The sequence below is a fragment of the Pezoporus wallicus genome, unplaced genomic scaffold (genome assembly GCF_028554395.1).
Source record: "Pezoporus wallicus isolate ANWC-B61680 ecotype Strahan unplaced genomic scaffold, APGP_CSIRO_Pwel_v1 scaffold_6445, whole genome shotgun sequence".
Taxonomy (NCBI): Eukaryota; Metazoa; Chordata; class Aves; order Psittaciformes; family Psittacidae; genus Pezoporus; species Pezoporus wallicus.
In genome coordinates, this window is record NW_026641753.1 from 117088 (window position 1) to 142296 (window position 25209).

General features: G+C 39.7%; 1 long non-coding RNA gene across 1 annotated transcript in view; it reads right to left on the reverse strand.

The window, feature by feature from the left end:
* Positions 1–4246: 4246 nt before the first annotated feature.
* LOC130607773 (uncharacterized) overlaps positions 4247–25209 on the reverse strand; it is a 45201-nt gene continuing 24238 nt past the window's right edge. Inside the window, exon 2 of the long non-coding RNA XR_008974350.1 lies at positions 4247–4432. This is a non-coding gene — a long non-coding RNA (uncharacterized LOC130607773). The remainder of the gene's footprint in view (positions 4433–25209) is intronic.

Here is a 25209-nt window from a genome sequence, read left to right on the forward strand (position 1 = left end):
TTTCATATTTTGATACTTTCCAAGCATTTCCTCTTCTAATTCTTTTTAAAATTAGGCTTTTCCTTTACCTTATATGTGCTATATTTAGTAGATGTTAATTACTACATTATATTGTCTTTGTAATGACATCGAGCTTTAAAAGATGAATTAAACCCAGCCATTCCTAAAGCGATGTGTAACATGCACAATATTAATGTTGGTTTGGGGCAGGCAGTTCATTTTTTGTCCATCTGGCTGAAGGCAGGTGTCATTTTGCTAGGGAATTAAGATTGGGAGGGAAGATATAAAATACGGGAGGCTGACCTAAAATAGTGAGTTGGTAAGATCTGAGTCACCTGCCAAGGTGGCTCCACATGGAGCCTCCCAAAAAGACTGCAGATGACATCAGAATTGTCATTGAAAAGGTTCATGTTTTAATTTACACAAGGACAAAAGGGTGAGTACTGGGCTATTTACAAATTCAGCTGTGCCCTATTTCAGTTGGAGACAAAGTCACGTTGCATAAAGATAATGCTGAATGCCTGATTCAGGTAATTTCTGACAGTTTCTATTTCTCTTCTCAGCTTGCTTTGGTTTAAAGCAAATGACTTATGGGTGGTTTGGGTTGTGTGCTCTCTAAGCATATCGCTTGACCAAGTATGACAAAAGCTGATAATTCTCCTACTATGAATGTATACCCTCTTTTTATATGAAGAGCAGGATAGCAGAGCTTCCTGATCTTTAAAGCCCTGGAAGAGCAGCTGGACAAGGCTATAAAATGGCACAGGTGCTGGGAAAAACCTAAGGTCATAGTCCCAGGTGGTAGGTTAAATAGGTTTTCTGCCCACACAGGTGAATGGGTTATGTAGTGAGAGCTCCTGCAGAAGAACAGGTATGGAAAGGCCTTGTGGCCAGAGATTTTTGGGTTGCTGTAAAGAACTGAGTATTGCTGTCTAGCTTGCCGAAGATAGGTGGTGCTGGCTGTTGTGTCCTGTTCTTGGACTGAAAATAATAACTTATTTTAGAGGTTTTTCACACCAGAACGCTGGTAGCTGTCACCCTGCATGATCAGTTTATGTGTCATGCTGTCTGCTCCTGAAGTGCAAGGTAAAAGTGTTCTTGTTGATGTTAAGCTGATGTTACTCTATCTTTGGGAAGCTTTGTCATCCTTAATCTGCAAAGGTAAAAACTGAGCTGTTTTCTTAAATCTTTGCTGGCATAGGAAATGTCTTTGGAGCTTTTCCACTGCAAAAATGGAGAAAACCCTTACAGACATTCACCATAGCCTATTGCCCCTACATGCAGTGCTTCAGGGGCTCCCTGTGTGGTGATTTGTCTCTCATTTTCTTCGGAAAAACAAGAAATAAGGGAAATCCTAAAGCATACTGAGCTTCCTTGATTTCAGGTGGAAATGCACATGTGAAATTTCTTGTCCAAGAGGACTTGGAAGGTGCAGTTTTGGAGAAAGTATAACCTGTTTTCTGACTTCACTGGGGGAAAAAAAAGTGTTTCTTTTAAACTTGCATATTGACCTTCACTTACTTTTATATTAACTTCTGCTGATGTTGATTTGGGTCTCTGCATGCTAGTAGTACTTTTGATAGCAGTATGAGTCCTTTGAAGCCAAGCACTGGTAACAAAAAATAACATTCCTGACAAAGTAGTAAAGTTAAACTGTTGAACAATGGGTTTAGTATTTTTAGCCCGTTAAAATGTGACTGCCATATCTTTTCTGTAATACTCCCTATAAAGGTTCAGTCTCCCCTTGAGTGGGGAAACCAGATTAATAGAGGAAGGACTTCAGGAGACCTCTTTAATAAAAGTCATGAAATAAGGAGGATGCTACTGTAGGTAAGGATTATTCTTGGTTTTTCTCCCAGTCGATGCAGATGAGTTCATGTGTCAATGCTTTCATTTTACAAATTCAAACTCAAGTAATTCTGTTTCTTCAAGTTTAAAAGAAAGTGTTATTCTGCTCTTGTTAATGACTGAGGCTCAGTATTCTGCTGAGTCCATGAATTTATTTATGGCTTTGACCTGCTTTCAGCACCAGCTCACTCAGAGTCAGACTGATGATTTAATACAGATTATACCTTTTTATTTTAGGTAACAATCTGAATTTGTTTAATAATACAGTGAGAAGTAGATATATTTGAAGCCTTCCACAAATATTCACTAAATGTTTGCTATATGTGGGGGTAGAAAAAAGCCACACAGATGAGCACTAAAGTTGTAGTGCACAACCCCGAATGAAGAGTAAGCTAAAAGATTTTAGTAGACAAATCTGTGCATCTGCTTGGAAGGAAGAATCTTCAAGCAGTCATCCAGTCCTACTAATGATCCTAATAAAATAAATACTCTCAAGAAGTTTTATGTAAAGAAGAGTAGGAAAGTGATCAGAATCACACAAACCAAAACTTCTTGGAGTTTATGTCCAGGACTAACTGGACAGATGTTTTCAGGGAGGATTGCTGAGGTGATGCTAGGGATAAACACAGCTCCCGCAGCTATTTCTGACTAACAGGAAATAGCCAAAGCCATACCAGTTCTGTGCTTTGTTCTTCTGCAATGTGTCACCTTTACTGTGGATAAAAATGAGTCAGATACTGAATGTCACTGCTGAAAATACTTTTGTTTCTGTTAAAACAGAAAGACGAGTTTGTAGAAAACATAAAAATATATTAATATACACAAGTACTATCTTTTACCATGTTTGAAGCTCTATTCTCAGAAGCCTGCTTCAAGTGTACCTAATGCAAAATGTTGCAGAATAATCCTGTAAGGCATAGTTGTTTACTAATAATGGATACTGTAAGCAAAGCTGTTTGAAGTGCTGCTTTACAGTCATCTGCTGAACTGAAAAATCCTTTACAAGTAGTCTTTTTACATTTCAAGGTAACTGTTAAATTATCTAGGCTTTGTAGCCCACACTCCAAACTCTACTTTACACTGGTACAGGGAATGCTTATTTTAAGCCCATCCGGTAAAATACATATTGTAAATGATAATTTACAGTTCAGTGTTTTCTCTAAGCTGAAGATCCCAAAGTGCTCCTCAGATGGAGGTGTTAGCTTAAGAGTAGTCCTATGAGCAGAATTATTCCCATTTTACATACAGAGAAAATGAGCGATGAAAAGTGATGGTTTGTTGAAGGTTGCACACAGGTGCTGGCAGTAAGAACAGAACTGCACTTCTTGCCTCCCACTTCTGTGCTTTAGCTATAAAGCCACTACTAGGCTTTCCACATCATCCTGTGATTGAGTAACTTTCATTAGATCAGGGGAGATTCAGGAATTCTGAGCTAATTAATGCTCTGGCACTTTTCAGACCCTCAGTTGTTCTTTATATCTGATGGTTCCATAGAGTTCAATGACTTGCAGTGATGTGTCTCTGAAGAGACAACAAAGAAAGGCAAATAAAGGATGGGGATTCACTAACCTTGTCTGACAAAGGTAAGGGCCATGCTCAGAAACATTTGCTTAGGTTTTATAGGCTCCTTACCCTTTTTAAGCAGGGTGTGAAAGCTTCTAAGAGGGACCCTGTCATGTCAAAATTTGATAATTTTAAAGCTCTTTCTTATCACCATCATCTGCACTCCTCTTCGACTGATGACAGAAATCATCTGAATTCTCTTTTAAAACTATGTCTTTTCAATGAGAGCAGGTAATTTTTTCAGTCCCATTAACAGCACATGGCCTGTCAGTAATGTTTGGTCATGAAGTGGCAGCACATTGCAAGCAACAGGGAGGACTAAAGAACATTCATCATTAAATAGTAATGTCATCTGAATTCTCACTATTACTCTTGGTCTCTCTCCATATGGCAAGGGTTTGTGTTCTATTTACATTTTACTTTGGTATTTTGATATGTTCCAACAACTCAGAAGTGGGTCATCAGTGATGAATATGTATGTACCTGACACTGGTAACTTACTGTGTTAGAAACAAAATGTACAAAATGCAAGCTTTTTCTAAACCTACTTTTTATTTGACAACTTGTGCAGAATAGGAAGGCAGTTGTTAAAATATATTTTCTGAATCTAGGCTTCTAAATATGACTTAAATACTATAAATATATATACACCACTGCAGGAACTGAATGCTTTGAATGGTTAAGAAAAGAATTTACAGTTTGCTCTTTAAAAATCCAAACAAATCAGTGTGAGGAACACAGGGATGAAGTAACTTTACAGTGTTAATAGTGCTTAATATATAAAGTATTAAACACTGCTGTAGCACTCATAAAACAACACGGCTAATGCTTAAACTTGTTTGACATTGGAGCCTTTTTACTACTTATATTCCAGCATATTTACAAACTGAGAAGAGGCTTGTTGAATCTTGTTCCGCGATAGACTTCTGAAGTATTCAGGCTGGTAGTTTTCAATTACTTCATCTTGGCTGGGATTCAAAGCAGGCCAGCATAAGAGGAGGAAGGCATTCAGCTTGACCAGCTGAAACACAGGAGGATAACACACTCTTAAAGGGGAAGAGCCCAAAGACCTGGCTCTTCCTGACATACATCATTAACTATTAATAGAGATTCATTATTTTGTGGATTTGTCACAATTGGCTCTTAGGATAGGGTGTCTACATGCTTTACTAATTATCCCTGACTTGCTTGGAGGCACATTTGTAAATGCCAATCATGTATTGCCAATTTACATACATGGAGGAGAGGGCTGGGGGGAAAGATTCAGGGGTATAAAACTGTGTTGGAGTTAATGCATTAATGTTTCCCTCAAGATCACCCAGTGCCATGACTTGACGTGTTTGTCCTAAGTAAACCTAACCTCTTGCATCCTTCTCAAGTGGCAGGAAAGCTGAACAATTTCCTTGAGGTTACTTGAATTCCTTGGAATAATGTCAGTCATTGTATTAAATGATAGGATGTTTTTAAAGAATGAAATGATGTATCTATGATCAAGTCCTGATTTACTTATTTTATATCAAATGTCAGTGTTTTCTTCTTGCATAACCCACTTTACAGTGTGTCAGGAAGCATTTTCCTAACAATCCATAAGGGAACAGAAATCTCTTGTTTGGATACATATGAGTTTATTATACTCCTTGCCTTGAGATTTGAAATGATGTGTTTTCATATGGTGAGAGGGTGGGCAAAGCTCAGTGTAGGTGTCAGGGTAATACCATTAGCCACTCATCGCTAATCCAAGATGTCATGCCTGACTGTACTGTGCCATCATGACTGAGGTGTCTGTGCTTTGTCATCATTAAGTGGGTGGCTGCTGTGGCAAGATGCCTCTGTTCAATGAATTGACTGTAAAGTGAATGTTAGACTTCTGCAGGGGAGGTTTCACGCTGACTCCTATGAATTCCCACCCCCCCAAAATTTTCTTCCTCTGCTCCTCTGACATGCTGCAACAGCTTTATGATAATCAAATGCCTTAACTGTAAGACTAATACTTTACTGAAAACACATAGGCTTTATTCGGTGCTCAGCTCCTAGAGATCACGTTTTTTGGCAATTCTCTCTTTCTTTACTACATCTTACCAAGCAATCTTTAATATTAAAACACATGCCACATGGTGAGGAAGGCAAGTGTCAGCTTCCCAAGTTGTTTGAGAACTTCACAGTTCTTCAATATTTCCTTTATACAGGTCTGGATTCTTTGATCAACTTAGGCAAAATAGCCCTAACAGTAACAAGCTCTTCCTGCAGGACAGAGTTCTCCAGCCATACTTGCATCCAGGGGTGCCCCTTTCTCAGAGGCAGCTAAAGGAAAGACTGCTATAAACAATGTTCTGTGGCTTGAGGCTCCTGAGGATCTTGCCTTCAGTCCTTGCAGCTATTATTTGCATGATATGGCTTCAAAATATCAACCATTAATCTCCTTGCAACTGCTTATCTCAAATGTGCTGCAACCTGGAAGTGATTTCAGTTTGGCTGGAAAAAGTTTTCTGTCTGTATCCTCTTTCTGAGGGTGAAGTGAACAGGATGCTTTGTGAGCATAGTTACTGTAACAGGGCTGCTACTAAAGACTTGCCCATACAAGCATGCCTTCAACTAAGGAAGTGGATTCATATTACTCTTTCAGAGCAGCTCCTATGTTAATCTAGGCAGAGGAGGGTACAGCAGAGCATGCCCACCTGCTCTATTGAGGAAGTGGTACTTGGCCTCATGTGCCAGATGCAGAAGAAGCTGCGTCTTGCTGTGTAGGTCCATGTCATGTGTTATGAGCATGTTTGTAGGCACACGGGTGTTGCAGAGGAGGACTGCACTTTGGAGAGATTTTGTAGTCCTGATAAGAAGTAGAATAAGCATGTAAAATGCTGCTGTTGAAGAGCTTCCCAAGGAACTTCATAGCATTTCTGTGGTGTGTGATTGTTTTAGATGTAGCTTGGTATTGATCAAGAGGAAGTCGCTCTTCCTCTTGCACATAAACCTCTGAGAAGAGGAAATCTCTTTCTAGGATAAGCACCAGCAGTGGGCAGCTTTGCACACTGTTCAGTTGGGCTCCTATTTGCGAGACCAAGTTTTGTTTGCACTTAAAATTGCTCAGCTCACTCAGATTGCCTACAAATAAATGAGGGTTTATTTTAGCTGTGATTTCTAAGTATCTGCTGTAATACTGCCTGGGGGTTATTTACCTCATTTGTTCAGAAGTGGCTTCTGAAAAAGAGGCGGAGGTGAAGAGGTATGGCTTCCTGCGTAGTAGCAAATGCACGCCACGTGTGCATGACAATATAGGTCTCTGAGGTTTAGTGAATCTGGAATAACGCCATTTGTTTCACACTAATTGAAGCATGTGTCTACAAGTGTGCTGTGCAAAACATAGGATAAATTAAGTTCATAAAATCAGGGTACTGCATAACCTATCTCATTATTAGACAGGCAGTCACTTGCTCAGCACCTGAAAATATGTTCTGTGAAAAAAAAGAAGTTGCTCTTTTCTGTGCATATGTGTATACATACTGAGCTAATAGGATTTATTTCTGCTAAGCCAGTCTGAGACAACACATAGTCTTTTACAGCTTTTCAAAATCTTTCCTGTCTGTCCCTTGTGCTCGTGAAAGATAGCACATACTTTTCAGTTCTTTTTAAGTTGTGAGTCCAAAGTAACAACTGTGAGACTTAAAGCTGCTTCTGTATGAGACCAAGACATCTTGAAGAATAAGTGTTGTATATTACGCATGATTAAACATAATGTGCTCATACACTGGACTCTCCATGAGAAGGTTTACATATTGTGTAGTTTGAAGAGACAGCTGCTGAGATGAGGCTAAATCTGGTCACAATTTGAAGCAACCTGAATGCCCCTGGAAAGAATGGGGGTGTCTCTGTAGCTGGCAGAGACATTCAATGCAGTATGTAGGTTAGTGTAACGTGCTTGCTAGTATAACTTATTATATTGCATTTATTGCTATGGTGTACATGAGATTTCATAGTAAATGTTTTCAAGAAAGGGAATTAATGCATCTTTGTTATCTGAAGTTTGGTTTCCCCAGTCAAGACAGATGGATCTGTGCTGTTGACTTTGGGATAAGGCACTTACAGGCACTTCTGTTGGTTTTGAATCGAAAATATTTTTTTCAATAAGTCCTTTATTTTCATTGCCATGTCTACAGTACAGCGGAGATGTATTGAGCTATGCAGTGAGCAGGAAAAAAAGATGAGGAACTTAGTTATATTCTAGAGATATCAAACCACGGAGAGAGAAAACACTTTTGCTGTACGCCTGATTTCTGCAAACCACTGAGGCATCCATGCATAGGCTTGAAAACAAACAAAAAATTGAGAGGAAAAAAAGGGGGGGGAACCAGCCCCAGACACATTTTCTCTCTATCTGTACGCTTCAGTGCATAACAAGTAGTCTGTGCTTTTTAGGCATGATTCACAAGGCAGATTCATGTGCAAGTGACTCTAGGTACAGCACTGGGGGTGGATTTGGATCATGTAAGGCTAGTGCAGAATGTGGGAAAACATCTTCCCCCCTCAGTCCCCAGTAAACAATGTCAAATCGAAAGGTTTACATTGCAGTTTGATTGTTAACACACTAAGAGATGTGGGTCAAACTAAAGGTCAGTTCAATCTTATATTCTTTCTGCAATAGCAGTTAGTGTCTGGTACTTAAGGAAAGATGGTAAAAATGAGGATAAATTGAGATACACCTGCAAACACTAGCTTGGAGTAGAGGCAGTATTTGAACCATCGTGGTCAGAGCAGCCAGTGGAGTTACTCTGTGTTTGAACCTATTTACACATTACAGTAGTCTGTGATAGTGAGGTTCCACAATTTAGTTGTGTACTGAGTGAAAAAGTATTTCTTTGTTCCTTGTTTTAAGCTTCCTACCTAATGGGTACCCTAGCAAAATTATTGGGATGTGAGGGGAAAAATTACTCATAGGCAGTTTCTCTGTTTTATAACCCTCCAGCTTATCCACACCTTGTTAAAACTTTTCCAGTCTGAAAAAATCCTAATTCTCTCTATGTAAGAAAGTTATTCTATACCTTTAAGCAGCATTGTTACCATTTTTGTTACCTTTTCTGTACTTTAGAAAACCAAAATGAAACAAAAGACCCCCAAAAAAACAGCCCAAAACTAAAAGCAGCCCATAAAAATAAAAGGAATGATTTGAATCACCTGGAAGAATAGTTCATTAGAACTTCAACTCAAAGCAGAAGCTAGCCCAACTCCACTGCTGAAAGGTGACAAAAGTTTAAGCATGAGAAAATAGGTGCTGTCAGGTGCTTGCTTTCAAATCCTAAATGATGGATCAAAAGTGTTAAAGATATTGTAGATATTTCTCTTGGCTAATAGAAAATAAAACTTATATGTTGGTGAAACTCCGAATGGAAGTTGTTATCAACCTGCTGTATGAACTTTTTACTGTTTTGCTCTCATGCATTTATATTTATTTGAGTGGATTGATTGCAGAAGCTGATAAACGATCTGCTGTCAGTTGTAGTCCATTGTCTTTGTCATCAGTGCAAGTTCATTGTAGTCAGTGATGAAATTTCACCTGCTGTGTGAGAGAAAATAAAATGCACAGTTGTGGTTGTAATTAGGGTTGAAAATCAATAGTAAAAGATGTTTTAAAAATGAGAAAGACAGTAAAAGAGAAAATGAGGAGAAAACTGTGAAAACAGAATTAACTGTGGATGGATAAGATGAGTGAATGCAGAGATGCATTGGAGGAAACGGAACATTAATCTGAGGTGGAAAACCTACAACCACTTTTTGCAAGAGGCTTCATTTTGAGTGTAAGAAAGCATGTCTTTTCTAGTAAAAATCTCTCTTCCCGTGATGGTATATGCATGTGTGTGAACAGAAAATGGAGCTGCTAATGGTGCCTTAAGATCCTCACATGAGTTTTTTTCTGTTTCACTCCCTTGGTGGCCACCATCCTCGAAAATTAAGGACTTTGGATGAAACTCACTTTAGAATTCAGGAGGGGATGTCCCTGAATTAATGCGAGAGCAGCATGTCACAGTACAGTTCACAATAAAGAATGCTGCACCATTTTATGGGGTTTTATTTGCCTTAAAACTATTCTTCCATGGCCTTTGAGACAAAGTATCTGGGGGTTTGGGTATGACCAGATGGCTGAGCACTGAGCAGTCATCTTCTAAGTTGCTCTTAAAAAGCACCTGTACTAAAAAGGTGGAAAATTGAAAATTCTTGTTGGCTCTGCAGGGGATGACTTCTGTTTGGTTTTGATGGAGTGGAATATCTTTGATTATTGCTGATTATGAAAGGACTTATTACTGGCTAGGGAGTAGAAAAGGCAAAGCATTTCACTCTCTGCTTTTCTTAGCTTTCCCCTCAAGAGCATCAGCTTAGGAAATAGTGTGTCAGGATGTCAAAGAAATACTCAGGCAGTTTGTGCTTTTCGTTTTGTCTTTCTCTAAATATCAAAAACCCTTGTGTCACAGAAAAGACAGTCTTTCTCTTCAGTAAGACTCTTTCCAGTACAAAGCTAGCACAAGATGACAGGCAAATACAATAATCTAATTAAAGCATCTTCTGTATAACACACAAATGTGTGAAATGTTTTCTCCTAAATAAATAGCCTTCAGGAAGGTATGTGTATTGTGGTTCCTTATGAGAGCATATTCTTGTATAACTTTGAAACTATGCCTTCTACGTTTTAAATAGTAACCAATGAAGTATGATGAGATGGCAGAATAGTTTAATAGTGTCCTTTATCTGCCCAGAGAACACAAAAGAAAAACAATGCAAATTGCTTATAAGGGGTAGAGCATTTTATCCTATCAGTGTAGACAATTCTGCTTCTGTTTGGCAGTTCAGTGCTATAACACAGAGATAAAAATGAATCCTTGCAGAGTGAAATTTCCTAGAAGTTCTTGTTGGAAATGATTTCTGATGTTGTTAGTTAAGGAAGATTTACTTTACGCTTAAGTTATCAAACATCAGTTTCTTGATGTACAAATCCATAAGAAAGTAACATCTCAGTGGTATCAATGAACCCTTTTTTGAGGGGATAATAAATCTGTCAAAGGGTTGACTTTGTGGAAGTTGGGCATATGTCACATTAAGCAAAGGTATCCAACAAAAAAAGATTTTATGTGGCTTTTGTAGAAAGGTACAAAGACCGGTGACATCTGACACTGCTTGTAAGGGGTGTACAAGAACAAAAAAAAGCAGGTGGCCTACCCAGAGAGAGCAATGTTTGCTTTTACATCTCGGTATACAGGCTTCTGAAGTCAAGCATGTGTGGAACTGCTCTTAGAAATAAGTAACCCGGTGGGACTCCCTGCTCATGCAGACTCAGTATTATTTACCACACAGAATTAAAAAGGTGTGGTTAGACAAGTATTGTAACTTCTGCATACCTGTTCGTGGGTTTCTCTGGTTTACATGTCTAAAAAAAACCCTGTAGTTACAGAATAGAAACAGCTTCAAATCCAAAGCTTCTGCTGACTGCAGTGAGGTGGTGGGTTCTGGTATCATTTGAGTCAGTTTGTCCCTTTTGCATCTGTGCACACCTCTTGCTGCCAGACAAGATGGGATGGTATTCTCAAGCTGAGTATTCAACAGACTACAGCACTGCTTAAATGTAGATCTGAGCCTATTCTCAAGTCCCAGCTTGTTCATCGTCAGTCTTGTTTATGCACAAGTCTTTATTGAAGTGTGTATTTAGGCAAAGCTCCAGAGCACACCCAAGGGCATCAGCCCAGTGTTCTCAGCTCCACAGCAGCAGCTGGAGCTCTTTTGTGCTGGCAGGATGGTTTGGATACAGTGGGGGGAACATGTTCTACCTGCAGCTCTCTCCAGCAAGCACACATCATGCTTTCAGATGTTCTGGAGAATGGGGAAGGTGGGTTGCAATTGAGCTGTTAGCCAGCAACATGGCTGGAAAATATGCATGCCACAAACTCCATCATGCTAAACTCTATCTTTTCACCTTTTAATGGAGATAAGGCAGATGATAACTTTGTGCATCTGCAAGACTGAAGCTCCAAGCCTCTCACTGCACTGCAGGTTCCACAGCCTGGTCCTCCACTTTCTATTGAAATTAACATTGAAAATTGGTGAGAAATCCATTTGCTGTGCAAAACTTAACTCCCAAGCGGTATGAATTTGGAAGTGATTTAATATTTCAAATGGTAATAGTGTTCCTTTACCCTAAATGGTAAATGGCCTCTATTATAAATAGTTAGCTTTTAACATTTACAGTTTTTTAAAATGTCATTATATAAAAGCAATGGGAAGGTTGAAAAAGCGGGAAGAAATATTAGCACTCTATTGTTTTTTTTAGTGTACAGAACACAGCTCTGTAAAACCTTGATAGAAGTGTAGACTCTGCTATTTATAGGGAAACAAATTAGCTAGCCATATCTACAAAATCAATTGCTCAGACTCAAGTTGAAAGTTGGCTTAAAAATCACAAGGAATTAGAAATAATATACTTCAATTTTCTATTCTCATACCTTTTGTTTAATTTGTGGTGGTTTTGTCTTATTTTCAGGCTCTTCTCTGTCAAGAAACTCTTGAATCTGATTGAAATTTTAAAGGAAAAAAAATAAAATAGCCTACTACAGCACTTGGAGGTTAGGGTTCCATATTTTGAGTTAACAATACTACTTAGATAATGAAGCTTTGAATTGGTTACAAAAAGCTGGAAATTTAACATTTTCAGGGTAAGAATTAAGTGAGAATAGAAACAAAAGTACTCAGTAAATCAAAAGAAGGGCAAGTACAATCTTCAAATGTCTCAAATGAGGCCCAGTTCCTCAGCTGACATAACCTGCCATAGACCAGCAAAGCTTTCATTAGCTGAAGAGTCTTGGCCCAGTGATCATCAGCCAGTCTCAATCTAGGGTAAGAATTTGAACTGTGTTTCTGCTTTGCAAAAGGAATCCTAGGAAAATTACAGTATCTTATTGGGACCTTCATAAAGATTTTGGAGGCCCTGAGTGCTCTGCACGCATCCAGAATAACTGTTAGATGTGAAGTAATGCTGGTCTTACTGTAGTTGCTGTGTTCAGGCCCTCTATGGATGTGGACATTCACCGTAGCACCTGCACTGCACTGGTGAAAGGTTTTGAGGAGTCTCTGACCAAAGCTCCATGTCTTAAAACAGGACTAAACCTGGATTCAAGCTGCAAAGAGGAATCATTTTAAGGAACGTATCCCCTTAAGCAATCTAGGAGAGAAGTTTCTAAGTAACTGATATGAATTTTTAGGAGTAGATAGGGTTTATGCCTCCTCTCTGGGTGAGGTCATTTTGGGGGTTTTATATCCAAATAAACACTATTCTGAAACATATTTTCACGGTTTTCTCTAAGCCATAAAGCACATAACAATAAGCTTCAATGACCATATCATCAGATGTTTCCCTGCAGATGAACAGATATCTCTTCCAGGTTACAGCACTGAGTATATAGACTGTAGGGTTTTGTTCTGAGCTGATTCATGGGAGAAATTAACATGTAAACTGGGGAGAGGAGAGAGTTTTCAAACAACGAGCCCCTCTGTTGGTGTAAATTAAGATAAACCTGTGCATTTCACAGGGACTTCTGTGAGCTAAGGATCTGTTCCGCAGTTTAAACATTATGTTGCATGATAAGGGAGTATCTCATGAAATATTCTGATAAATTACTTTCTAGGCTTAAATATCTCTAGGAAAATAGGCGGGAACTCCAAAGCATACTACCACCCACAAGGGCTGGATTTGTAATAAATATTTCCAAGCAGTTGTCCTCCTAAATTCAATTACAGTGGTGGCTTCAGCGTAGATCCTGATGGACAGTCACCCACATCATAGACGGTGCAGGTCATTTGCCACAACTGAGCAAAACTGTCATTTTCTGCCTAAAAGAAGCTGGGGCTAAGCTAAGGCAGAAAATAAATCCTCTGTGACTCAGAGAGAGAACGCTTTTTTAGGTCAGGTCAAGAACAAAGACATTGGCAGTGCAGTGCTGAGAGGCTTATAGTGGTATATCCCTAAGGACAACTCCCGACACCGATAGGAATTTTTTTCATGATGGGGTGAATGGGTTTTGAATGGATTTGTAAATGCCCTGAAAATAAACAGTTTATTCAATTACCAATTTCCCCTTTAAATACAGAAGGGCGTTTTATTACCAAACACGTTGTTTAGTCCCTGTAGCAGGAGGAAAAAGGATGCCTCTAGGAACACGGACAGAACAAATGCTCTGGGGAGGGTGAGACTGGGAGAGAATGTTACCGCTGTCCTCCCCTTTGCCACATATGCACACACACATGCTCTCCTAGCACTCTGCAGCTGCAGTGCTTTCAATATTGAAACTCCTTTGAGTCGAGGTGTTTGCTAGTAGTATTGAAATTAAATTATAATCTTGTCTCTAAGTTCAGATTTTTGTGTAAGTCTTGTTATTTTTGTGGATTTTTGTTTGCAGAATTAAGCTGCTGCTTTCCTAATTCACCCAGGTTAAATTTTTGGACTTTTTTATTTAATTTTTTTTCTCCCCTCAAACCACTTTGCTTGGGTTTTCCTATCAAATCCCATGGTGCTCAGTAGCAGGAACCATTTTGTGGTGCTTATGCAGTGGATCTGCATGTTAAAGGCTAATACTAACCTGATGAGAGGCAGTAAAATCTTTCCCAGAAAGAGGAGAGTGCAAGAAAGCACAATGTATTTGCTTGTTTTAGTCCGAGAACTTTTTTGTCCTTGTGGTTTGGATTTACTTCACCCTGAAATTATTCTTTAGAAAATAATTCTAGAGAGCAGTTTGGGGTTACTTGCTACGTTAACATTGGTTTTATTTATTTTCCCCTCAAGTGCTGTTGGGGACTGACAGTTGTATACATGTAAACCTTATTCATCCTTCCATTCTTGAACAGAGTTTAGAGCTGGCCAGCTTCAGGATTGGCTCCTTTTCCTGCCCAAGCTGTTCCACACAAACTCTCTGCTTCCCCATGAAAGCAGGAAACTGTCCTGAAGGCTTCCATGGGCCTCCTTCCAGGACTGGGTCACTAGGAATAAAGTTCATTTCTGCTCTTCGCTTCCTCAGCTCCAGAGAACTGTCACAAAGTCCACAGATTGCAAGTGGCCACTGGAAACCTGACTCTGTGACTTGTGCTCTGTGGAGATGAATGAGGCCAGCGGGACTGTTCTGGCAAACAAATATGCTGGTACCCCTAAGAGAGAAGGCACCTCTGAGAAGTTCTTTGCCTACTCTACCTGTCCATAAATCCTTCCATTGCAGCTGGAGGATCATGTAGTACATGGATCTACTATAAAATAAACCTCATGGGAGTGAGATCTCCTCTGTCCCTGTGGATTTCCACTGTTGTCTGACAGTGGGCTACCCTAAAGTGCATGTAATATCATGTGGCTCAGTGAAAGTCTTCCTCTGAACCTTTGTTGGTCAAGGAATGAAAATAGAATTGTACAAGTTGCATGTGAGTTACCTAGAAGAGTTTGCCCTTAGGAGGTGTTACAGCTTCTCTAATTCAGGGAAATTGTGGACAGTGATATGCTCATGACTGTACAGGAGACAGGCAGGAACCTTCCTGAGCTACAACTGAACAAAACTGGTCTGTCAGTTGTGGAACTGGCAGATCTCTCAAAGCAGCCTGACTTGCTCTCTGTGCTGTTTCCTACAGGATGAAGTGATTTGGCACACAAGCAATTTGGTCTAAAATTTGCTTTGAGGAAATTAACTTAAGCCTTTTTGAGATCCTAAGATAAAATTTGGAAAAGCTTTCTATGTGCTCAGACAGTAGAATAAATGCAGAAAAGCGCTATGAGGAAAGAAAGCCTTTCTACAAATTTCAGTCTATGCTAGATGAAGATGGACTGCAAATCTCACATCAAGTTCTTTTTAGTGGTATTTCTAGCCTGGCTTTTTAGCTGAAGAGCTTCAGATATAAGCAGCCAAACTTTTGAATCCTAATGAATCCTTGTAAATCTTTGAAGTCTTGCCCATCATTAATCAGACCATCCATGAAAAAATATTCCAGACATACACACCATATGTACATCATGTGCTTCTGTAACTATTAATAAAAACAGCAAGATTGTCATCTCAACATGATTATAATCCACACCTTATGGAATTGCCTTTCTAGTGTTGAGGTTTAAGAAATGAGATCTCCATCTCCATTGTATAACATTTTAAAAGCATCACCTAGTTGAAAAGTATTCCCCAAATACATGGTTCTCTTTGATGATATTTCTACTAATGATGGGTTATTAGTGTGAAGGGCCAAATTATCTACTCATCTAATTGGTTCAGCTCCACTGTGCCGCAGAATTTGACATTATCATTTCTCAGGGTCTAACGTAATTCATACAGATCAATTTGTTATACTTGCCATGTTAGTATAAAGCACCTTTAATAACAGAACATTTTACGCAGCATTAGCTTTCCAGCATTTTTAGTGTAGAGATCTTTTTTCTTAGCATCAATTTAAGCAGCTCTTATCCAAATGGTTTTATTCCTCTGCTTTTATAAATTAACTAGTTTAATCATATTGCAAATATTTATCTTCCCTAAATTAATGTGGAATCAAAATTAATTGATTTGAAAAATGTGAATTGCCATTTAATATCACATTTAAATACATAACGTATTAACAAGATAATTTTTATGTTCTGCTCTCTGCATGTGAAAGCCGGTCAGTGTAAACCTCAAGATATGGTTTCCTTGTTCTTTAGTTGTCAGTAAGCTCCGGCCTCTTTTGACATGTTTTTGACACATTGCTCTTCCATCGGGTTTCTTACTTTCAATTGTGGAATGACAAGTCTATTTTGTGGTGGTGTGAAATGAACCATGTACTGCTATTGCTGTCTCATGTCTCATAATGGAAGGTTCACAGCATGGACAATTGGGAATTTCTCCAGGCAGGGGAAAAGCACTTATTTTCAACCCCTGGCTTTACTCAATCAAGGAGAAACTGGAAATTGCTGTAAAGTAATGAATGTCAGTTTATGTACATGCTATTGATTTTAGAAATTTAATGCTCTGTTTCCCTATTTTATGTTGACCTTATGAAGCTCAAAGATGAACACAAAAGGTGAATATTCTTGAGCCAGAATTGTTTTTCCTTTGGAAATATAAACAAAAGATTTTGTACCTTCTGGGTATGGAAAGGGTAAAAAATTTAAGGCAAAGGGCTGTACCAAGTCAAGGGACTATAGAGAACAGGGGCATGTTATTAAATCTATTTATTGCTAAATGGCCAAAACCATTCTTGAGAGACACATACCAGTTGTTTTCTTGGAATCCTGAGGATTTGGGTTGTTAGAATTCATGCTTTGGTTAAATGCACTCTCTGTTTAACATTCATTGTTTTTACATAAAATAGGAAGGTATTGTTTTGAATACTTAACTGTTCATCTACCTCATCTTTTGCGTGCTTTGTGCTCCTTCATAACACTCTGACAGTGAGTGAGCGAGAGATTAGTAAACATGACCCTGGAAGACCTTTGTAAGTGCCTGTCTAGCATAACTTATTGGCTTCACTTTCTCCGCTCTGAGGATCCTTAGCTTCACTGGACGCCTTACACACAAGTGTTGCTATTGCTTAGCTCCACAAAGTTGACGTCTCCCTAGTTTTTATTCCCAGGTAAGAACCTTGGGCACTGTCAGTTCAAGTACGCTCCAGGAACTGCCCTCTCCCCCTCAAGAGGAAGAAAATTACTTCAGAGATTGTATAATTTGAACCTGCATTGAAAAGCCCCATTCTACAAATGTTGTTTCTCTCATTCTTCCTCAGCATAAAAAAACAGTTCCAGTCAGAAACTAAATGATAGGCTGGTGTTTTAATCAGTCACAACATTCTGCTCCTAGAGAAGCAGTGAGAAAACACGTACAGAATGTTTTGCTCACTTGGAGTACTTGTTGATCTCCGCTGTATATCTGCACAAAAGCTCTCGGGGGATTTCTTGCGTTACTTCCCTGAATACACAGTAACAGGATCGGACAGGAAAACTGCAGGTAGCAACAGTATGCTCTTGAACAGCATATGCTAGTACTCTGAATAGTGTAAGAGTTGAAGCCTGCTCTGAAAGATGTTTTTTTCCCCTCTTTGCAAGAGTTTTACAAATGTAATCACAGTACTCCCTGAAATTAGTAGTGCACTTGACTCCATGATCAATTTACTCTATTTTCAATATAGACTTTGTCAAGAATGATTTGTTTATGCTGTCACATGAATCAGTCTCAGTAAATTAGACCTGTCAAAGTTACTGTTACTGCACAATACAGTTTGCTTTGTTTTTGACACCTGTGCAGTTGAGAAAGCTATTGTAAATAGTGTAAAGACTTGAGTCAGATGGTAAGTGATCTGCCTTTAGATCCTGTTTCACGTGTCAAAAATACATCTTGAGAGTTCTTGTGAGTATATTTTACTTCATTTGGAAGTGATAACTAATAATAATAATAATATAAATGTGATTTGAAGTTTGTGTACTCCAAAATCCATATGAAAGTCAAACAGATGCATCTGTGAGAATGTGCATGTAGAAGAATTTTCTGCTATAGAACTGTATAGAGATGTCATGTCACCATCAAAGTATATGTGCAGCATGTCAATGTAGCAGCAACTCCCTTTTTTTATTAATTACTTTGCCCCCTTTTTGTGATCACATTTTAGCTAAAATCAAGGTCTAGATTGTGTCCTGGGTTTTAGTGGGACTTCTTGTGTAACCTTGGTATCAGCAAACCTCGGTAAATTCCTCTCTGAGGTGAGCTCCCTCCCTAGTTTTAATTCTTGTTGCCCTACAAGTAGTGATACATTGCTTGTGCACTTGTCCTAGGTGGAAAGGAAATAGCAGCTCAATACTCAAACTTGTTCCTTCTCATGGCCTGATACAGATGTAACCCTGATCAAAACTGAACCCTGACACAACTCACAGCATGCTTCATGGCACTGATGGAGAGTAATTGTAATGATAATTTCTTATGATAGCAAAATACTATTTTCCTTCTTAGTACCTGGTGCTGTGCTGTGTTTTTGACTTCAGTCTGGGAACAGCGCTGATAACACTCCAATGTTTTCAGTTGTTGCTAAATGTTTACTCCAGTCAAGGACTTTTCAGTCTCATGCCCTGCCAGTAAGGAGGGGCATGAGAACCCAGGAGGAAGCAGAGATGGGACACCTGACCCAAGCTAGCCAAAGGGGTATTCCATACCACAGCATATAATTCCCAGCATAGAAACTGGGGGCAGTTACCTTGAAGGGCCAGATTGCTGCTTGGGTAGGGCTGGGTGGTGAGCAATTGCATTGTGCATCACTTGTGTTTATTGTTTTCTTTTCCTTTTCCCCTTTTAGTTTCCTATTCTCTTGTTATTTCCCTTATTATTATTATTATTGGCAGTAGTAGTAGTAGTTTTGCGTTATACCTTAGTTACTGGACTGTTCTTATCTCAGCCTGTGGGATTTACATTCTTTCGATTCTCTTCGCCATCCCTCCTGGAGTGGGGGGAAAGAGGGAGGAGTGAGTGAGCGGCTGTGTGGTTCTGAGTTGCCAGCTGGGCTTAAACCACAGCAACTATTTAATCTGTTTATGGACATTAAAGTTGGTTCATGCTATTAATTACTATTAAGAAAACAAAAAAGAACAAAAAAAAAACCAAACCCAAGACAAAAAAAAACAAACACCAAACTTGAGCTAGTAGCTACACACTGAAGAGTCACCAAAAGTACCTCAGTTTTATCTGAGAAATTTGCATCAGTTGAACTTGCCTGTTTTGGTGCAAGATTCTCTGCCTGCCTCATCCTGTGCCAGAGAAACTTTAGGTTTCATTTAGACTGATGTGCAGTCACCTTGAGTTAAACCACAATGAACCTACTGTAAACCATAATAAAAGTATTGCCACTTTCAGCAGTGTAGCTCAGCTATTTTACGTAACAGGCTTTGTTTAATCTGGGGCAGGTTTTTATGTAGACAGGCCCTTAGTGCTCATTAAAGCAATGGAGTGATATCGGCTTAGATGGAGCCTGAGTCTTGCACTTAAGGAGATCTTTCAAATTGAAGAAAGAAAAAAAAAAGTAAAAATATTGAGGTAAACTGAAATCAATAACTGCTAAAGAAAAACAAGGCCCACCAGTCATTATCAGCGTGATCTGCTACTAATTAAGTGAAGAACCACATTACATTTGCTCTCTGGTTCCTAACTGCTTCTTTGTTTTAATTCACCTATGTCTCTTTAATTTGAATATTCTGCTAGAAAGTGAAGCAGTTGGTGCTTAACAGACCTTCATGATAGAGTTCATTTGATCCAAGCAGGCCCAATTTATAGCTGCTACTCCCCAGAGCCTATTTACTTCGCTAGGATTATGATTTGCTGTTGTAATATTGGGATGTCGACCAAAGAAGCCAAAGACAAATGTTGTTGATTGATGGTACCCTATGTTTCTTCAAGAGGAGTGCTTTATCAACACCATAAAGAACCTTGTCCTTTCCAAAACCAGAGTGGGTTTTGTAGGAAACAGGAAGGGTTTTATCATTAACATTGTAAGCAGTTTTATAATCGGACACATTTCTACGTGTCCAAGCAACTCCTGCTTATTTGAAGTGTCTGTCTTTATTTGAAATTATGCTCTAAAAACTGAAAGTAAAGAGTGAATATAGGATTTTTAAAAGTAAAATATTTTTTAGATCAGCAGCATTGACAGGGAGTTACTGTTAGAATATTTGCTTCTTTCCTTCCTTCCAATTTACAGTTTTGGCTAGTCAGTGATATTTTGTTATCATTGTTATTTGGAGTTTAAAAAAGAAGAAAAATTAGTTGAATGGTCCCGTGTGTTTTATAAGGTTTTGTTTCAGAAATGTCTCCATAATTCTTGCAAACCATAGCTTGTGTGAGTAGTTTTTACCTATATGAATAATATCATTTATTTCCTTGGGGCAGGAATACTTAGGTCATCTTAAAGAATATGTAAAAGATGAGGCTTCTGCTGGCAGTAGTTTTTAACTCGTACCATTCTGCCTCCTTTTCTGTCCTTCAATTAAAACCCCCATGGATCTGACCTGAGAAGCTAGATCTCACCAGCTCTTACCAGTGTAACCTGTGCTCACCAGGGTGGTTCCAGAGCTTTGGAATAAGGGTTGCTTGTGTCAATTAAGCTTTGCTGGATTAAGCCTCTTTCAGTGTTAGGATATGATGTGCTTTTGGCACTGCTGCTTAAATATGCTACACGTGTCTGTTGCTAGATTTCACACTCTCGATAGTTGTCAGGGTCCTGAGTGCAAACAGTCCCCAGTGCCCTGCCCAGCCTCCCCAGTAACGCTGCCCATGGCTTAGGAACCCTACTGCAGCCTAGCACTGGGGCTTTGGTCCCTGCCGGAGCTGCAATGTGGTGTGCATGGCCTCAGCCCTGCTCCTGAACTGTCACTTGCATTTCCTCAATTGACATTGGAAGTTGTGGATAACCTAGGGCTCACGTGTGGCTCCCTGGGCTGCCAGGACCTGTTGATGTCGATGTCCTGCTCTGCTTGTTGTGCCCTGGTGGTCAGCACCCAGCCTCTACCATGGTCTCACAGCTCCTGGCTGGCCAGCCATTGGAGAGCAGCCCCATTCCTGCTGCTCCCTGACAGTATCATCAGGGACCTGCTTTGGGAAACGTCTCTGGTTTGTGTTCCACACCTTAAGGGAAACCCAGAGAAGAATGTATTAATGGTTTTTGCAACAGCCATTAACTTCTGAAATGTCATTTTTCCTGATCTGAGATTTACCTACCCCAGAGGAGGTAGCCCTGGCTCTTGTTTTTATCTTGCTGGTGGTGTTTAAGCTTCCTAATTATAAAAAACAAACCAACCAACCAGCTGAAAAACAACCAACTGAAAAAAAGTGTTTGTACAGGTTCCTTACTACATGTCTGAGCTTGAGATCCTTGTTTGGGCACAGTTCCCATTGGGCCTGATGTTTCTCCAGCACACCTGGCTTCAAACAGTGCATGGACTATTGAAGACTCCAGTTTATCAATGCTAGGATCAACCTTTCCTTTTTCACTCCACTTCGGTTGTCTTCTTTTACCTCTTTAAGTCATCCTTTCTCTTATCTCTTGCTGCAGTTGCCTACCTTAGCACCATTATCTGCCATGGGTGCCCTGCTTCTCTCTTCCCTAACATAAGTGTTCTTCCTGTGTATCCTTCTTCTGGTTTAGTTTGCTTGTTTGTTCATTTCTGGGACCCCAGCAATCAAATAGCAGTGAGGTCTGAGGGAAGGTACTTCGCTGTCAGACCAGTCAGAGCATGCAAGCCTTGTTATCCAGAATATGTGCCCACTCTCCCAGCACTCCATGCGTGCTTCTTAACTGTCAGCCATGGACAACTCAAATAAATTGTCCTCTTGTCTGCATTCAACCCCTGGGCAACAGGATGAGTGCATCTGGTCTAATATATGTGCACTATAGGTCTGATTTTTCTCTTAGTTTATGACCACCTGCTTTCCTACAGTTGTATTTGATTTATAGGGTGTAATAAAGTGGAAGTATTTTCTGTGTAGATGGTACAGCTTCTAAGCCTACTCAGTAGGCCTTGTGCAGACTGGGGAACATGCTCAGAGATACTGTAGCTGTGAAGAGTTACTGGTGAAAAAGTAATCGGTGCTTCTGTAGCTGTCCCTAGTTTGAAAAAGGAAATACTCCTAGTGCCAGGAGTTGTACTTGGGCAACGAGTCTAGTACAGCTGTGAAGGTACAAAAGAACTTCATAGCAGTTGCATCCATTGGCACCTGGGGAAGAAAACTCAGCTGTCAGCTACCTGGTTTAGGGATTTATTCTGTCTACTGGACGTCAGAGGAGTCTGGGGACTAGGTTCTTGGCTAGTACCCATTGGTTTACATCCAGCTGAAGCTGAGGAAGGAAAAGTTGGTAAAAGTTGGCCCTTTGGTTTTCATGTGATGGCAAATGTGAAAGCTTTGATTAGCCAAAGTGTATACAATGAACTTAATTGACTTCTGACTTTTATGCATTCTTCAATTTGTGCTGGTCATTTGCTGAGGTGAGCTGGTGAAGGAATTCACCAGTACACCCAAGCCTAATCCTGATCAAATGAGAAAATACCCATCTATTAGGAAAGACTACTCACTGATCCTGTTGGCCATGATTTCAGCATTTTGATGCCTTCAGGAAAGGACATGACAGCTGGGTATCTTGCAGGATTAATTCCAGAGTTAAACTTAGAGCTTGAGTTTTGGAAACCCCAAGTTTGTGCCTGGCTTTGGGTGGCCCATGGAGAGAAGGGAAGAGGGCTTGTTAGATTTGGGTTGTATGAAGAGGAATGAATGTGCATGCTGGGATGGGATTTACAGCTTCAAACCAATTAGATTTTTAATTGTTTCCTTTTTTTCTGTTTGTTAGCAGTGTTATTAAGTATCCTAGGCCAATAAATAGCTAAAGCACCTCCCAGAGTAGGGACACTACATCCCTACTAGTTTTAGAAATGTGTTACAACAGTGAATCCTGAATTATCTCTGTATTATCCACAAAGCACAAGGATTGCATAAACCTGGTAGGAGAATTGTCTGTTTACTGCTAACAAATTTTAGGGCAAATTGAGAATGTTTATTTTCTAAACACATTCCACTGTAATTTTAAATGATGTTTTTTTTCCTTTACAAATAACAGTTTCAGTATCCTTTGCTTCACAAATGTTTGATGTAACCACAGTTGATGTTTAGCCATGGTAACAATTGAGATCGTTTTTTTTCATGCCTGTTGCTTTCCTGTTCCCCCTCAACACCCCAAGACAGATGGATTTGGAAACTATCCAAGTTCTCTCAGGGGTGGTAACACATTTGCTCTGTTCTCTCCACACTTGACCCATCCTGGCTTCCTTTAAATGCTAAAACTAGCAAAGGCCCAGCCATGGTGAAAAAACCACAAAGACAATCTTCTTTGTTATCACGTATGTTATGTACAGGAATGGTAGCTTATGGAGAATGGTGTTTCAATGGATATATAACAGACTATGTTAAAAGGGAAGCTACCAGGCAGGTTTCTTTTTACATCAGATCATATTTAAGAAAGGGAAACATAAATGTAGGCATTTCTCAACAGCTGTACCTACCTATGCACTGTTCTGTCTGTACCCATCTGTTTATTCCCCTTTACTCATGCAATAATAAAAACAAACCTTTTCCATATTCACACTTTAAAACACACTCTGCAGTTCAATATAATATTTCATGTAATAATCAAACCAATTCCCCTGCTAATAGCTGCACACACATTTGTGCGTCAGTTCCTTAAATACCTGACCTTTGGGAAATAGGCCCTGGGTTGGAGCAGGAGGTACTCAGGCTGAGCATACAATGAGTTTAAATGGAATAAGCTAATTTGTCACTGTTTCGTTATGATTGAATATATGTGTTTAGAATAAAATTTAATTTAAATCCAATTTGTAACATCTCTGTGGGTGAGACAAAGAGAAAAAAAAAAAAACGACCCAAAGGATGTATTAACTGGATAGTGTACTGTGAATGTAATGGGACTTCTGAGTTTAATGTTCATTTAAAAAGCCCTGCATGTTCTTATTGCTGTTACAAGAGTGGGTTTGGGGGAGATTTATGTTCTAAACCCCTCTTCCCAAACCTGTACAACCCTTTTTTTCTCACCAGCAAAGCCTTTACCTGGTACAGTAAAACTATCTGTTTTTCTTGAAGGAAAATTCAGTCACAGAGATATCAAGAGATAAAAGGAGCTTTTTTTATCTAAACATTTGCCTGAGTTGCCATATTGTGTTTTTACTTCAGAAAATGAAGATGAATTAGTGTAACTGGCTGTTGCATTCTGATATGGACCAGAAGAATCTAAGGAATAAACAACTGTGAGGCTGTGGGGGGTGATGAGTCTCAAGACCACTGGCATTGGAGCCAGGCTGCAGACCCTCACTGAGCAGCACTGCATCCTGTGCTGGCTGCTAAGGGCTCAGCAAAGCCTGGCACCAGCAGCTTCACCTTTTTTTCCCCACCTCCTCCTGCCACTTTAAAAGGAGTTGGGGAGCCTGACGAATGGCAGAAAGAAAAGCAGCTTTTTTCCTGCTGGTCCGTGGATTGGCAGTTTGTTACCAGGTGCCTGGCTTGTGGGGGGACAGAGTCTCTATTTGGGGTCCCAGCTGGTAAAAGCCAGGATTGCTTAGTGGGCTTCAATGAAATGACACTACTTTACACTGGATTTGTTGGTTTAGGTTGTTTTTTCCTCCCTCCTTTACTTGAGAAAAATGTCCAAAATATATATCAAGCAGGGTGCTTAGATAAGGTTCAGAATAAGGTACTAACCCAGGAAGAGGCAAGAACTGTGAAGCTGGAGGGAGGGAGGACTGGGTAGGCAGGTAGGCAATATTCTTTATATTAAGGGTAAACAGCATGAATTAAAGGTATCTGAAGGCATTGGCAGTCATTAGTTCATATTACCTTTGCGTTGCTTATTTAACCTTGAATGTGTGCTACTACCACCAATAATAATGATAAGAGAAATAACAAAGGGAGAGAATACAACTGCTCACCACCCACCACTGATACCCAGCCTGACCTGAACAGCTGTCTAGCCCTTCTGGGTAACTGCCCCCAGTTTCTATACTGGGTATGACATGCTGTGGTATGGAACACCCCTTTGGCTAGTTTGGGTCAGGTGTCCTGTCTCTGCTTCCTCCCAGCTTCTTGTGCCCCTCCTCACTGCAGAGCACGAGACTGAAAAGTCCTTGATCGGAGTAAGCATTATTTAGCACAACTAAAACATCAGTGTGTTATCAGCGTTGTTTTCAGGCTAAAATGGAAAACACAGCACTGCACCAGCTACTAAAAAGGAGAA